The sequence below is a fragment of the Equus caballus genome, chromosome 17, assembly GCF_041296265.1.
Source record: "Equus caballus isolate H_3958 breed thoroughbred chromosome 17, TB-T2T, whole genome shotgun sequence".
In the NCBI taxonomy this organism is placed as follows: domain Eukaryota; kingdom Metazoa; phylum Chordata; class Mammalia; order Perissodactyla; family Equidae; genus Equus; species Equus caballus.
The window spans coordinates 16429126-16442985 of record NC_091700.1 but is presented as its reverse complement, the minus strand read 5'-3'; the positions used below and the strand labels follow the sequence as shown (position 1 = coordinate 16442985).

The 13860-nt window shown below is 37.5% G+C and overlaps 1 long non-coding RNA gene across 50 annotated transcripts in view; it reads right to left on the bottom strand.

Annotated features, from left to right (window-relative positions):
- The window catches only part of LOC138918326 (uncharacterized), a 146539-nt gene that overhangs the window by 27385 nt on the left and 105294 nt on the right, over positions 1 to 13860 (bottom strand). The gene's annotated exons all lie outside the window — the stretch shown is intronic.

The following is a 13860-nucleotide window of genomic DNA, read 5'->3' as shown; positions in this document are numbered from 1 at the left end:
CCGTAGGAGATACAGTAATATTGGCATAGTCTTTAATTCTGGTAAGAATTTAAATTGGTATAATTTCCTCTTGGAATGAAATCTGACAATTTTTACATAAGAATATTCATACCCAAACATTCAGGACCCAAAGTCTTGTTTCTAAAATTTATCCTTAAGAAATAATTTAAATGGGAAATACTTCCACTCTAGTTTTATTTATCACAAGCTTAACATAGATAAATAATTAGAAACAATAAAGATATACTACAATGCAGGGTAGTTAAGTCAATTAAGGTACAACAAATGAATAGAATAAAGCAGCCACTAAAATAATATTTATAAAGTAAGCTGGGCCAAACCACAAAGGTTGGTCTGGGTTTGAAGACTGGTCAAAATGTCTTAGACTCAACTTAGGTTACTTTCATTTTGGTACCAAACTGGCAAATAGTACAACAGATGTATGCACAATCAACAACACGTAAGTGGACTTGGTCCTCGGTTCCCTCTCCGGTTCCTCCCACACTTGTGGTCAATGCAGAGTGAAGAATATGCCAGGTCAGCGGAGCCCTGAACTCTGCCTTGGCGAGAGTCCACATTAGCAGTGGAGCTTCCACCCCATTTCCGAATAAGAAAAATTTTCCACTGTATTACTTTATAAGAAAACACCTCATCATTCTTTCTCCTACTATGTCATCACACCTACAGCAAGCTTGGTCATGGTCTACTTCGTGAAGATTACCTGGAAACATGGAAAAGGCCTGGAAGTTGGCAGTGCAGGAGATACCAAACTGTAAAACATTCTCTAGGATATAAGGTTGTACGGATAAGAGAAAAATGGAAACATGGAAAATAGGAGGGAAAAGGAAATCTATTGAGATGATTATTTTTACTTTTGAATTTACAGTTGTGATAACATCACTTTGACAAGATGGGAGAAACTTTAGTGGCTCACAAACAACTAATCTTGGGCCTCTTCTTCCATTTCTTTTTGTTTCGCCCTAAAATTTTTCCCCTTGTAAAGGTAGGCATTAAATTTATTAGCCATTCCCATGCTTCCACTGGCACTGAAAGGAAGGGAAATCTTGCCTTTGAAGTACATTACCTTCTCCATCATGCTGTTTCTTAATATTGCCCCAAAGTCCTCAAAGCACTGGTTTCCATATTTATACTCCATAGTCACTATACTGCTTCCCGTCCAACAGGGCCTGCCTTTGCCCACAGCTCCAGGGTTCCCCACGAGCAAGTGGCAATGCTTTGCCCCACAAACTGCCTGCCTGGCTGCAACTATGTTTCACACCAAGGCCGTCAACACCCGTGGTATAGAGAGAGTGGATGCTTTATAGCAGAGAATGACTTGACAGTTTATATTCTCTCTCTCAGAAGTCAGAATAGGAAATATCTGAAGAGGATAGAGCCATACAGAAGTGGAAAGACTGAGAGAGAGTAAGTAGAGGTCGTAAGAAGGGTCAGGTAATTGACAGTGACAGAGGAAGTGCAGAAGAGGGAGGCCAAGAGCAGCCTGCTGCCAGTCCGATGGACAGTATTCCCGACCTCCATGAGGCAGCGCTGAGCGGAAGCTGAGACTTTGCTTTCTTTCCTATTTTTTCCCCTTACTTTTCTATGTAACTTTACCATGAAACTTCTGTTAACAGAGAAAATCAAGGGTGTCTCTGTTCCTGTCAATGTGAAAAGTTCTAACAAAATAATAGCTAAGTTCTTAGAGCACCGATCCTGATTCTGAAACTATAAAATCCCACAGGTTCTCAAAAAAGTGTATCACAATCACCATAGAGCTCCATTCCTGCACCAAGATTTTTTCAAACACTGAAAATACAGTATAAAAAATTAAAGTAACTTTCCCCATGTAGTCACTGTGGGAGGGGCTACCCTGATTCCAACTATGCTGTACTACAGTGGTCATATCTTCTGGAATTCCTTTTTGAATCATATTCAGAATCGCTGCTTTGTCACTCAAGAAAACCAACCATATTTTTTCACTTTCTACTTCGGGCTCTCTTCCTCTCCTTCCCTTTTCCTTTTGTTTCTTGCCATCATGAGCTAATCATACGAGGAGCTGTGTTAAGTACTGGGTGAAATGAGTGACTGAACCAAATGGAGTAGAGGTGGGGAAACAGTATAACTGAAATAATAGCAGCAAACACAGGATAATAAGTTCATTTGTGTGTTATGGCTCTAGCGCCATAAGAAATAAGATGGATGTTGCTGAAGGGGGTTGTGTTGCAGCCACACTGCTCTATCATTGGTATTTCAGTTGATAGCCACTTGCTGTGATATCCTAAATGATGCCCCATATCTGGCACAATGTATACATTTGTGAAATCACTGAGTAAATAAATGAATGAAGGAAAGGCTTAATGGCTTCAATAGAGTCTATTTTGCTGGTTACTACTAATTTACTAATTTAATAACTTTAATAATTAAAAACAATTTTTTCAAATAAAAATAACACTACAGTAAATGAAATTAATAATATAATTTATAATGGGACCAAAGTTATTTCTTTGGAACAGGGTTATGATTGGCCCTCATGTGACTGTGCTGTGACAAGGATCTCGTGATGGTAAGTTATACCATCCCTCTCAAGTTCCAAATCAGATACCTAAGCCTTTTCCACACTTACGGGTTCACTCTGCTGCCTGACTTCTTTTATTCCCTTGCAATACTTGGGGACCTTTCTCCAGTGAGGACACAACACCTCTATCTTCCCTCTTCCCTCCCCAGGCTTCAGAGGCCAGTTCTTAACACATCTTACAGATAACCAATGCTCAATAAATGTTTTTAAAATAAAACAATAAAAATACTTGTACAATTCCCATTAAGATCTGACACAAATTTCTCCACTATATATTGTAAGCATTAGAGAAGATGTGTGTTTGTTGTCAAAAGTTTTTAAATTCTAAGAAATTTATCTCTACTTAATTTAAAAACTTACTGCCTGTGGCAGTATGGGAAAGACACATTTCCTTACCATACGCATTGTGAAATCCATCTGTATCATCTCAAGCTTTAAGAATTTCAAGCCACACCAGAACTCTGATTTAATTTTCTTTCCACCGCAAGAGTGCCTGCACAGTATCCGTCACTCATGTTTATTTGCAGGTGCATGGGAATGAATGTGGCTGATTTATTGCTGTAGGCTATCTTGATGCAAACAATGGTATAATTTGTTTCTTGGATTCTTTTCAATCCATTCTACAGCTGCCTTCCCTCAAGTGTGAGTTCTATAGCTTCTTTATGAAAGCTGTGCTCCCAACAGAAATGTCCTTGAGTAGCTGTAAATCTTCACGTGATGAAATTGACTAATATTTGTATAAAGTTTTACCATACACAAAACACCTTAATATACATTGACACATTTAATTCTCATAATAATCCAAAGCAATAGCATCGTTATTCCCATTCTGCATATGAGACAAGTCTTTTTAAATTACAGCGACTTTCCTAAGATTATGTAGCAGCGGTAACATTGAAACCCAGACTTCTCTGTTTCCTTCTCCTTCAACATAATCATCCTAGCAGTTCATATGTATATGAAAACTTCCTTTTCTTGAGGTTTCTTACTTTTTATGGAATTTAAATGGAAAAAGCACTGAGATGAAAACTCTGCTTGAAATCTCCCCTAAGTCAGTGTTGTTCTTTAAAGTCAGTAGTAAAGTCAGTCAGTAAAATTCTAACCAAAATGAGTAGAATAAAACGCTTCCCAAAGAGCATTAGGAATTAAAACAAGCAGCATCTTGGCCTCTGTGTCTTTATATTCTCTTTTGACTCAGTATCCATTTTGCCCCAAAGCACAAAACAATAATTGGAAAAGAAAGGATACTTATATGAGCTGGAAGTTAAAATATCATGTGACAATCTCGATAAGTAGATAATTCATTTGAACGCAGTGGTGCCAAAAGTATGAATGGATGACAAAGAGAACAGTCATTCTGATGCAATAAGATGGCAGTGTTAAGCAGTCTTTAAATAATACATATTCTAAAACACAGAGCTACATCATGAGTTTGATACAGTCACCTCAGTAAGGAATTAAACATGAAAAAATGTTTCCTCTGAAGTTGCTTAGAAGATGAAAATACATATGGAATGTCTTACTGATTACTTAAAAAAGAAATTGTGCCATTAGTTATTGATGTTAGAATTTTATAAATGATGAGGAGATAGAAAGTCATTATCATAAAAGTATAAACTGCAAGGCAGTTTCACATTATCTCAAATTTCTGCTAAAGTGAAAATGCACTAGCTTCACAAATTAAGCATTTTCACTACAAACTGCCTTTTTTCTCACCTCCTGATTTATACAGAAACTTCTGAAACACCTTACTCGTTATCAGCAATGAAACAAAACTATGAAACAGACAAGATGTGTGTCAGTCCTTCCAAATCAAAGATGGTTTCTCTTTGGGTGAATGTGTAGCTTTACAGGTCCATTAAAATCTACTCGAACCTTCCTTCTACTCTATTCCTGGTACTGAGCAAAGCAAATTATGTCACACCTACCATGGCACTCCTCTTCCTAGAAACAGCCCTGGCTTCACATGGGTGGGGGGCTGGGGAGGAGAGGCCCCTGCATGGTCTGCCTCCTCCTCCAGCCTTACCTAGTACCTCCTCCACCTCACTCACTACCATCACCCTGCGTCTCAGAGGCCAGCGCAGTGGCAGGCACACAGCTGGGGCCCAATAAATATTTGTTAAATGAATCATTTTTACCATTTGACAATGTAACAATAAAACATTGCCTCACAATTTTGAAATTTGTTTATTTCCAAAACAATTTTATGTAAGGAGAGAATGAATTAGTAATGTAATGAGTCCTTTATTCTTTGTATGAATTTTTATGTATTTTGAAAGTTTACAGTAGGTAAACTTACATATATTTTAACTCCAAGTAATTACTGCTTTGATTGATTAATTATTTCAACAAATAAACGTCTTGTATTCTAGGCACAAGAATAAGCATTAGAGAAGATGAATTTAAATATTCATTTATCCTATCATTCAACAATCATTTACTACAAGCTAAGTGTCACTTAAAATTGTTAGATACACAGCCAAAATCTATTGGCAGGTGAGATGGGAGTTTTTATATTTCCCAACACACACACACACACACACACACACACAAGCACTATAGGAGATATTAGTGGAAATCTGTGGTTTTTTTCTTTAGAAAGAGAGAAAAGGGTCTTGTAGCAATGGACAAAAGTGGATGGGTGGCTTGTGCAGGACCCTGACATAGCCTGAAGGAGGGGACTTGACACATTTGCCTGTCTAGGAGAGCAGCTCTAAAGCCTGGTAATGAGGAATATTCTGAGCAAGTGAATAAGCAATGGGCAATCTTAGATTATGGATGTCTCGTGAATATATGAACTGGGAACTACTCAAGGTCTGGGCTCTCTCTTGGATCCTAAATGGACTTGTACACTGTGGGTTTATGGTAACCACCGTCATGAAACTATGCCTAGAAATAAGGCCAACATATTAGGAGATAGAGAGTCTTAGAGGAAAAGCACATATTCTACAACTTAAGAAAGGCTTGCTATACTTTTATTATGAAGTAAAGGGCAGTCTCCTATTGAGAATATTTTGTGTTTATCTTGGGTAGAAGTTTTCCCAAAAGGGTCCCTGGGGCTGATAGTATGTCTCAAAGTTCTATCCCATAAGGAAAAGGGGGGTCCCCAAGCGTCTGAAATGCACATTCTAAGCAGACACTAGCATATACAGAACACAAAATTCAGAGATGGGTCTTCAGGGACTCTTAGATCAGTCTGGCTGCCCTAACCACAAGAGAGAAAACTCAGAGTCAGAAAATTTTAGGAGTTGGGGAAATTTCAGACACAGAATATTAAATCTGGGCTCAACCTTGGTGAGTAAATAATTCTTTGTGTTTCTGTACCCTGTGTGGAGCGTGGGAGATAGCTCAAGGGGTTAAATACTTCATCTAAATCCTCTCTCCTGTAACAGGTACAAAGACTATTTTCCCTGGAAGAAAGGGCTGATCAAATTTAAGATTTCAGCAAATGGCCTACTTTGAGCTCTTTTTTTGTCCCATTTGCCTTTGTTCTTGGTGTAGTGCCTATAAGAGCTTCAACATTTTTATATGAATCAAATCATAGTCACAATTAAGTTTTCTGTAAATGTTTTTTTCCTTAAAAAAATTAAAATTGGAGCCCTGTAATGTAGTAAAACAATGTAATCAACCTAGATGTTAAGGTAAGCCTCTGATCCACGTATCAGAAGTAACTCAACTGGTTGAAAGCGACAGAGGAAGTGGAGATGGAGTTGGGTATATGGCCAGTTTGTACAGAGGTTAACGCCACAAGCTTTGTAGTGGAACAGACTTTGGTTTGAATTCTGGCTTAACTGCTTACTAGCTTCCACTAATGACCTTAAGCTAGTTATTTAACCTACCTGAGGTTCACTATCTTCATTTAAAAATGCTTAGCATGGGGGCCGGCCCAGTGGTGCAGCAGTTAAGTGTGCACGTTCCACTTTGGCGGCCTGGGGTTCACCGGTTTGAATTCTGGGTGTGGACATGGCACCAGTTGGCAAGCCATGCTGTGGCAGGCGTCCCACATATAAAATAGAGGAAGATGGGCATGGATGTTAGCTCAGGGCCAGTCTTCCTCAGCAAAAAGAGGAGGATTGACAGATGTTAGCTCAGGGCTAGTCTTGCTGAAAAATTAAAAACAAATGCTTAGCATGAAATTATTATTACAAAAACAACAGCAGTTATTGTTGCTATTAATAAAAATGCATGTATTCTGAGGGCCTGGGCCCCAAAGACAAAAAGGAATATTTTTTCTTCTATAAAGTTCTATACATTACAACATTCCCTTGTAGATATGATCTGTTTCCTAAAGGAGAAGGAAATAACATCATCTGGGTTCCTAGGACATTATTTTTTCCTTCAGCTCATTTTATTTATTTATCCCAGTCACAATCTTTTTGTTAATCTTTTTGTAACATTTTGGTATACTTCCTTGGCTTTCTCTTTATGCAATCATGAGTAAACTTATTCTTATTTCTATTCAGTAATGTAAACACTGTCTTTTAAAACATTATGATAGGGGCTGGCCCCATGGCCGAGTGGTTAAGGTCATGTGCTCTGCTTCAGCAGCCCAGGGTTTCGCTGGTTTGGATCCTGGGCGCGGACATGGCACCACTCATCAAGCCATGCTGAGGGGGCATCCCACATGCCACAACTAGAAGGACCCACAACTAAAAATATACAACTATGTACTAGGAGGCTTTGGGGAGAAAAAGGAAAAATAAAATCTTTTAAAAAAAACCCAAAACATGATACATTTTAGGATGAAAATGAATAAATAGCAAGAGACAAGAGAAGGTGGCCTGTGAATAAATAAATAAATGATGATGCAAAGTTAATGGAAACACTCAGGAGCCTCAGCTTATGATTCCTCATAATCTAAAAATCCAAAGGGCAAATACACCACGTTTATTGATGATAAACTGCTATTTGTTAGACATGAACCCTTCCAGGGAGGAGGGGTATTATCATTTACTAAATGCACAGTTCAAGTTTTACTGGTACTAAGATAATACATGTGATGCCGTTAATTCCATCATAGAAATGTGACCCAAGTATGAGAATGTATCCTAAGAGCAATTACATAGTAATAATACTCTGTTTTTTTTGGTAAAGATTGGCACCTGAGCTAACAAGTGTTGCCGATCTTCATTTTATTTTCCTGCTTTTTTCTCTCCAAATCCCCCCAGCACATAGTTGTGTATTTCTAGTTGTAGGTCCTTCTAGGTGTGGCATGTGGGATGCCGCCTCAACGTGGCCTGACGAGTGGTGCCATGTCCGCGCCCAGAATCTGAACCAGTGAAACCCTGGGCCGCGGGAAGTGGAGCACGCGAACTTAACCACTTGGCCACGGGGCTGACCCCAAATAATACTCTATTAAACATACTTGCTGCTGTATATATACAAAAAGTATTCCACTTCTAGGAGATTTATGCACATTGAAATGACTAATCATGACTCTCTACATGTGCAGAAGAATTAGGAACCATCTAAAACTTCCCTAAAAATACTCGAACTTGCCTGTTTAGGTCTCTAGTGATATAATCCTGCTTATATCTTTGATAAGCATAATTAACAGAATGCTGACTCTATTAGAAAGTAGCTCAACGCTCAAAGCTGCCCTGCACCCTCAATTTCCAAACTCCAACCACTTATCCACATGGATCCCATCATCATGAAATAAAGATTTTGGTGTACTTAGAGTTATTTTCCCATACATATTTAACAATCTAGTTTTTGTGTGTGTGTGCAAATAAAATTAGGTTCATATTATAGTTGTCTTACAGCCTGTGTTAATTTGTTAAAATTTATCATACAAAGAGTTTTAGAAAATATTTATGTACACTTTAAAGAACAATAAGATAATCACCGATTTACTCACCAACCAGGTTAAGAATGACATCATTATCAGACTTTAGAAGCTGTCTGTGGGCCACTTCCTGATTGTATCCCCTCCCTTGGCCCCACAGATAATCACCATCGTTAATTTTGTGTTAATTATGCCCTTGTCTTTCTCTATTATGATACTATTTATACACGTACTCCTAAAAAATCAGTAGCTTGATTGTGCCTGATTTTGAATTTAATATAATGGAATATTGTACGCTTTCTTTTCTGACTTGCTTCATTCTTTAATGTGCTTTTGGGATTCATTCACAGTGATGCCTTAGCTGTAGTTCATTTTCAGCTGAAAAAGGTATATACTTTGTATATACTTGTATGAATATACCAGTTTAGCCATTCGTTTCCAGTTTCTAAAAATTACATATAATGCTGCTATGAACAAATTTTTAACATGTCTCCTGGTGCATGTATAGAAGAGTTCCTCTATTAAATATAGGGAAGTAGAAGTGTTGGATGGTAGGTATGTGCAGTCAGCTTTACAGACAACACAAACTGTGTCCTAAGTAGCGGTACCAATTTAGATTCTCAGCACCAGTGGGTGGGAGAGGACTGTGCACTGCAGCCTAGCCAGTTTTTTTTTTTTTTTAATATCTGCTAATCTGGTAGATAAAGATGGTACTCTATTATAGTTTAAATTGGCACTTTCTTGATTAAGAGTGTGAGCCCCTTTTTCATATATTTATCAGCCATTTGAGTATCTGCTTTTATGTGAGACATATATAATTAAAAATTTTCTAGCAGCCACATTAAAAAAGTGAAAGGAAACAAATGAAATCAATTTTAGTCATGTATTTCAATTTAACTGAAAATATTTTGATTTCAACATGTTTTCAATATAAAAATTCTTAAGAAGATATTGTACGTTCTTTTTTTTTTGGTACTAAGTCTTTGAAATATGGTGTGTATTTTACATTTACAGTACATCTCAATTGAGACAAGCCACATTTCAAGTGCTCAAAGCCACAGTGGCTTGTGGCTATCCTACTGGGCAGCGCAATTTAGATACTAAGCCTTTGCCAGGTAGATTTACTCTAAATATCTTCTATCAGTGTGGGGCTTCTTTTTTAACTTCTTTATCTTTTCATGAATCAAAATTATGAAATTTAACTTGTCAAATATATTTATAATTTCCTTTATGGTCTGCATTTTCTTTAACTGGTTTAAAAAAACCCTTCACTTTCCTTGGGTCATAAAGATATACAACTATATTGTCTATTAAAAGTTTTGCAGTTGGCAAATAACATGGTTATGTATGTAGAAAATCCAAAGGAATCAACAACAAAAAAAGTTACTAAAATAAATGAATTTAGCAAGGTTGCCTTTTTTGAGATCAGTATATGAAAATATATTGCATTTCTACATACTAAAACAAACCACCGGAAATTAAGAAAAATTCCATTAACAAATAGCAACAAAAATATAAAATATTTAGGAATAAATTTGACAGAAGATGTGCAAGATCTGTACACTAAAAACTACAAAACAGTGCAGAGAAATATTAGACTAAATAATGCAGAGATATACCGTGTTTATGGGTTTATTGCTAAAGATATCAATTTTTCCCAAATTGATCTATAGAGTCAACACAAACCCAATCAAAATCCCAGTAGACTTTTTTGTAATTGACGAGCTAATTCTAAAATTCATAGGGAATTGTAAGGACCTAAATAGCCAAGACAACTTTGCCTCCGTCTTAGCATCCCACTGGGGGTTCGTGTACAGTCCTTAGAGATGACTGCTGCATGTACATCCCCTCAGAACCTTTCTGATGTGAAGCCAACCAAACTATCTTCTGCGTGGACTAGCTGGTCCTGACTTCTGGGATGGACTCTGCCGTGGGTGGAGGGGGCTGGGGCTGCTGCTTCTGGATATTCCTGACAGAAACCCAGTCTTGGCTCTGAACAATCCTCCAAAGGTTGTTCATTCATCTGCTCTGCCTCTTGGTAGGAATCCCTCTCATTAAATGTATCCCCCTTAGCCACAGGTGATCCCTTCCAAGACCCCCAGTGGATGCCTGAAACCGTGGATAGTACCGAACCCTGTATATACTGTTTCTTCCTGTAAATGCATACCTATGATAAAGTTTAATTTATAAATTAGGCACAGAAAGAGGTTAACAACAATAACTAATAATAAAATAGAACAATTATAACAATATACTGGTAATAGAAGTTACTGTAGATCTTAGCAACCTCAGCATATGATTCTTTTTCTTTCCTTATTAAGTTGAGAACTTTCACCTTTTCACTTAGAGGAAGCACTTTATGGCTTCTCTTTGGCATATCCGAATTGCCGGCATCACCACTCTTGCATTTTGGGACCATTATGAAGTAAAATAAGGGTTACTTGAACACAAGCACTGTGATACCACGACAGTCGTTCTGATAACCAAGACAACTACTAAGTGGCTATCAGGCAGGCAGTGTACACAGAATGGATAGGCTAGACAAAGGGATGATTCATGTCCTGGACAGGATGGAGCAGGGTGGTGTGAGATTTTATCACGTTACTCAGAACAGCACACGCTTTAAAACTTATGAATTGTTTATTTCTAGAATTTTCCATGTAATATTTTTGGATCACAGTTGATTGCAGGTAACTGAAACCATGGAAACTGAAACCATTTTGGACCACAGTTGATCACAGGTAACTGAAACCATGGATGAGGGGGGGACTACTGTAATTTCTTAGGGTCATTCAGCTAAGCAGCAACATACTTTCAAAACAAATGATCTCAGAACATTATCTCAGAACAGAAGCAAAGAGAAACTTTAACCCTAAAATCGACCCCCATTCTAATAACTTTCCTTTTATCTCAATGGGCCCATTCGGGTTGGCAGGTATAGGACTCTTGTGTGCTTTGTTCAAGAGGAGGGACTGTGGAGAACCGTAAACACTTTCTGCTCTGAACTTCCACCTACTCCCTTGTTCTCTGGTACTGAGAAACTAACCCACTCCCTCTAAATTCCTCCTTTGAGCCAACAACTCCTAGAAAAGGAGGTAATGGCCTGCAACAGCCAAACTGCAAGGAAAAAACTCATTTCTGCAAGATTGCAACACCTGTCTGACCAACACCCACCAACCCTGCAGCTGGCGCTTGGCCACTTTTGTCTCTTTTCCTCTGTAAAATCCTCTCTTCATTTTCAGAGAGAGACTTCCTTTGAGTATGCTCTCTGTTGCAACTACTTGAACAAAGTAGCTTTTCTGTTGCATTGTGAGATTCAGAGAAGTTTTGAGCAACTGACAGAATTTTACTCTCATTCTTGAAAGATATTTTCTCTGGGTATAGAATTATAAATTGATGTGTATTTTCTCTCAGCATATTGAGGATATAATTCAATTCTCTTCTGGATTCTGTTGAGAAATAAGCTGTAGGTCTAATTGCTCTTGCCTTGAAGATGATTTCTTCTTCCACCCTTTTAAACTGCTTCTATGATTTTCTCCCTCTCTTTGTTGTTACGCAATTTCACACCAATGTGTTTAGGGTGGATATCGTCTTACTTATACTGCTTGGGACGCTTAGGGCTTCTTAAAGCTGTGGATTCAAATATTCTAGAATATTTTCAATTATCAGATCTTCAAATACTGCCTCTTCCCCATTCCCTCTATTTTCTCCTTATAGAGCTCTGATTTGAAGTATATAAAACTTCTTATCCTAACCTCTCTTATATCCTGATCTCTCATATTCTTTGTCTTTGTGTTTCTTTAGACTTTGTTCAGGATAACATGCTCATATCTGTCCTCCAGTACATTAACTGTAAGTCAAATCTGCTGATAAATCTATAGAACTAAATTTTAAACTTAATTTATCATATATTTCTTTTCTAGAATTTGATAATTATTTAAAAAATCTGCTACTCCTTGCTTGTATTTTCAAAATCCTCTTTTATTTTTAAAATGTATCAACCACGGTTATTCTATATTTGTCTAACAAACCCCACACCTGAAATCTCTGCAGGGCCATTACTGCTATCTTGTGTTTTATTGACTTGATTTTTGTTCATGGTGCCCTAGTACCTTTGTATTTTTTGTGATTTGGACAGTGAACTGCTCGTTTTCCTGGAATTTTAGACACCTGGGGGCTGCTGTAGAACTGGAACCACTTTAGAAAAAGTCTTCAGCTGGAGATTTTTACAGACACAGGTGGCATGAATTCAGGCTGAAGCCCATGTAAGGGCTGACTTCTGGTTTTAAATTCCTGGGGTAGGGCACTTCCCCTCTGTCCATGCAAGGGTTGTGAAAGGAAAGTTTCCTTGTTGTCCTTTTTTGCACTGGAACATTTTTTTCTTTAATAACAGCTTTACTGAAATATAATTCTCATGCCATAAAATTCATCATTTTAAAGTATATAATTCAGTGATTTTTAGTACATTCACAGAGTTGTGCAACCACTACCACTATCTAATTTTAGAACATTTTCATCACTCCAAAAAGAAACTCCATCCCCGTTAGCAGTCACTTCCCAGTCCTTCCTTCCCCTAGCCCCTGGCAACCACTAATCCACTTTCTGTGTCTATGGATTTGCTTATTATGGACACTTTATAGAAATGGAATCATATTGTATGTGGCCTTTTAAAAGTGGCTTCTTTCACTTAAGATAATATTTAAAGGTTATATATGGCCACTTTCATATTTCATTAACTCTCACAATTCAGGGTATAGCCCTTGATGTCCTAACTTTACCTGAGTGTGACCTTGTGATTAAGTTTTGGCCATTAGAATGTGAGCAGAAATAAGGTATTTCACTTCTAGGTCATTTTCTTAAACGAAAGCTGCTTGCCTTCTTTTTCCTTTTTCCCCATTTCCATAGTCTGGCACAAGGTCTTGGTGATGGTGAGTTGGCTGAAACTACGTAAAGAGTATAGTCTTCAAATTAACAGAGAAAGAGAGTGGAGACCTAGCTCCCTGATCATCTTCTGGTGCACAGCCACAGGGTTAGTACCTCTGAAATACTGAAATTTATTGAAATAAACTCTGTTGAGGTTGGTCTTTCAGTTATATCAGTTTAGCCTGTGTGCTAACGTAATGAGAACACAGTGTCATTTATTTTGTCATTTGCCTACTGATTATTATTCCAATATTTTTAATAATACTACTGCTGCCATGAACATATATATCTTCGACTTCCTCTCCAATTATCTCCTTATAACACAATTCTAGAAGTAGGGTTGCTCGTTACCTATAATGTGTGGACATTATTAAGCCTCTTGACACATGTCTACAAATTTCCATTTAGAAAGATATCTTGTTTTACTCTCAACATCAGTGCAGAAGAGTGCTTTGTTTGCTCACTTAAAAAAACTTAAAAGATAATAACCTAAAAAGTGCTATTTGGTAACCTGCCTAGGGTAAATAATACTAAGTAATGAATAGTGAAAACTATTCATTTTATTATTTGTATA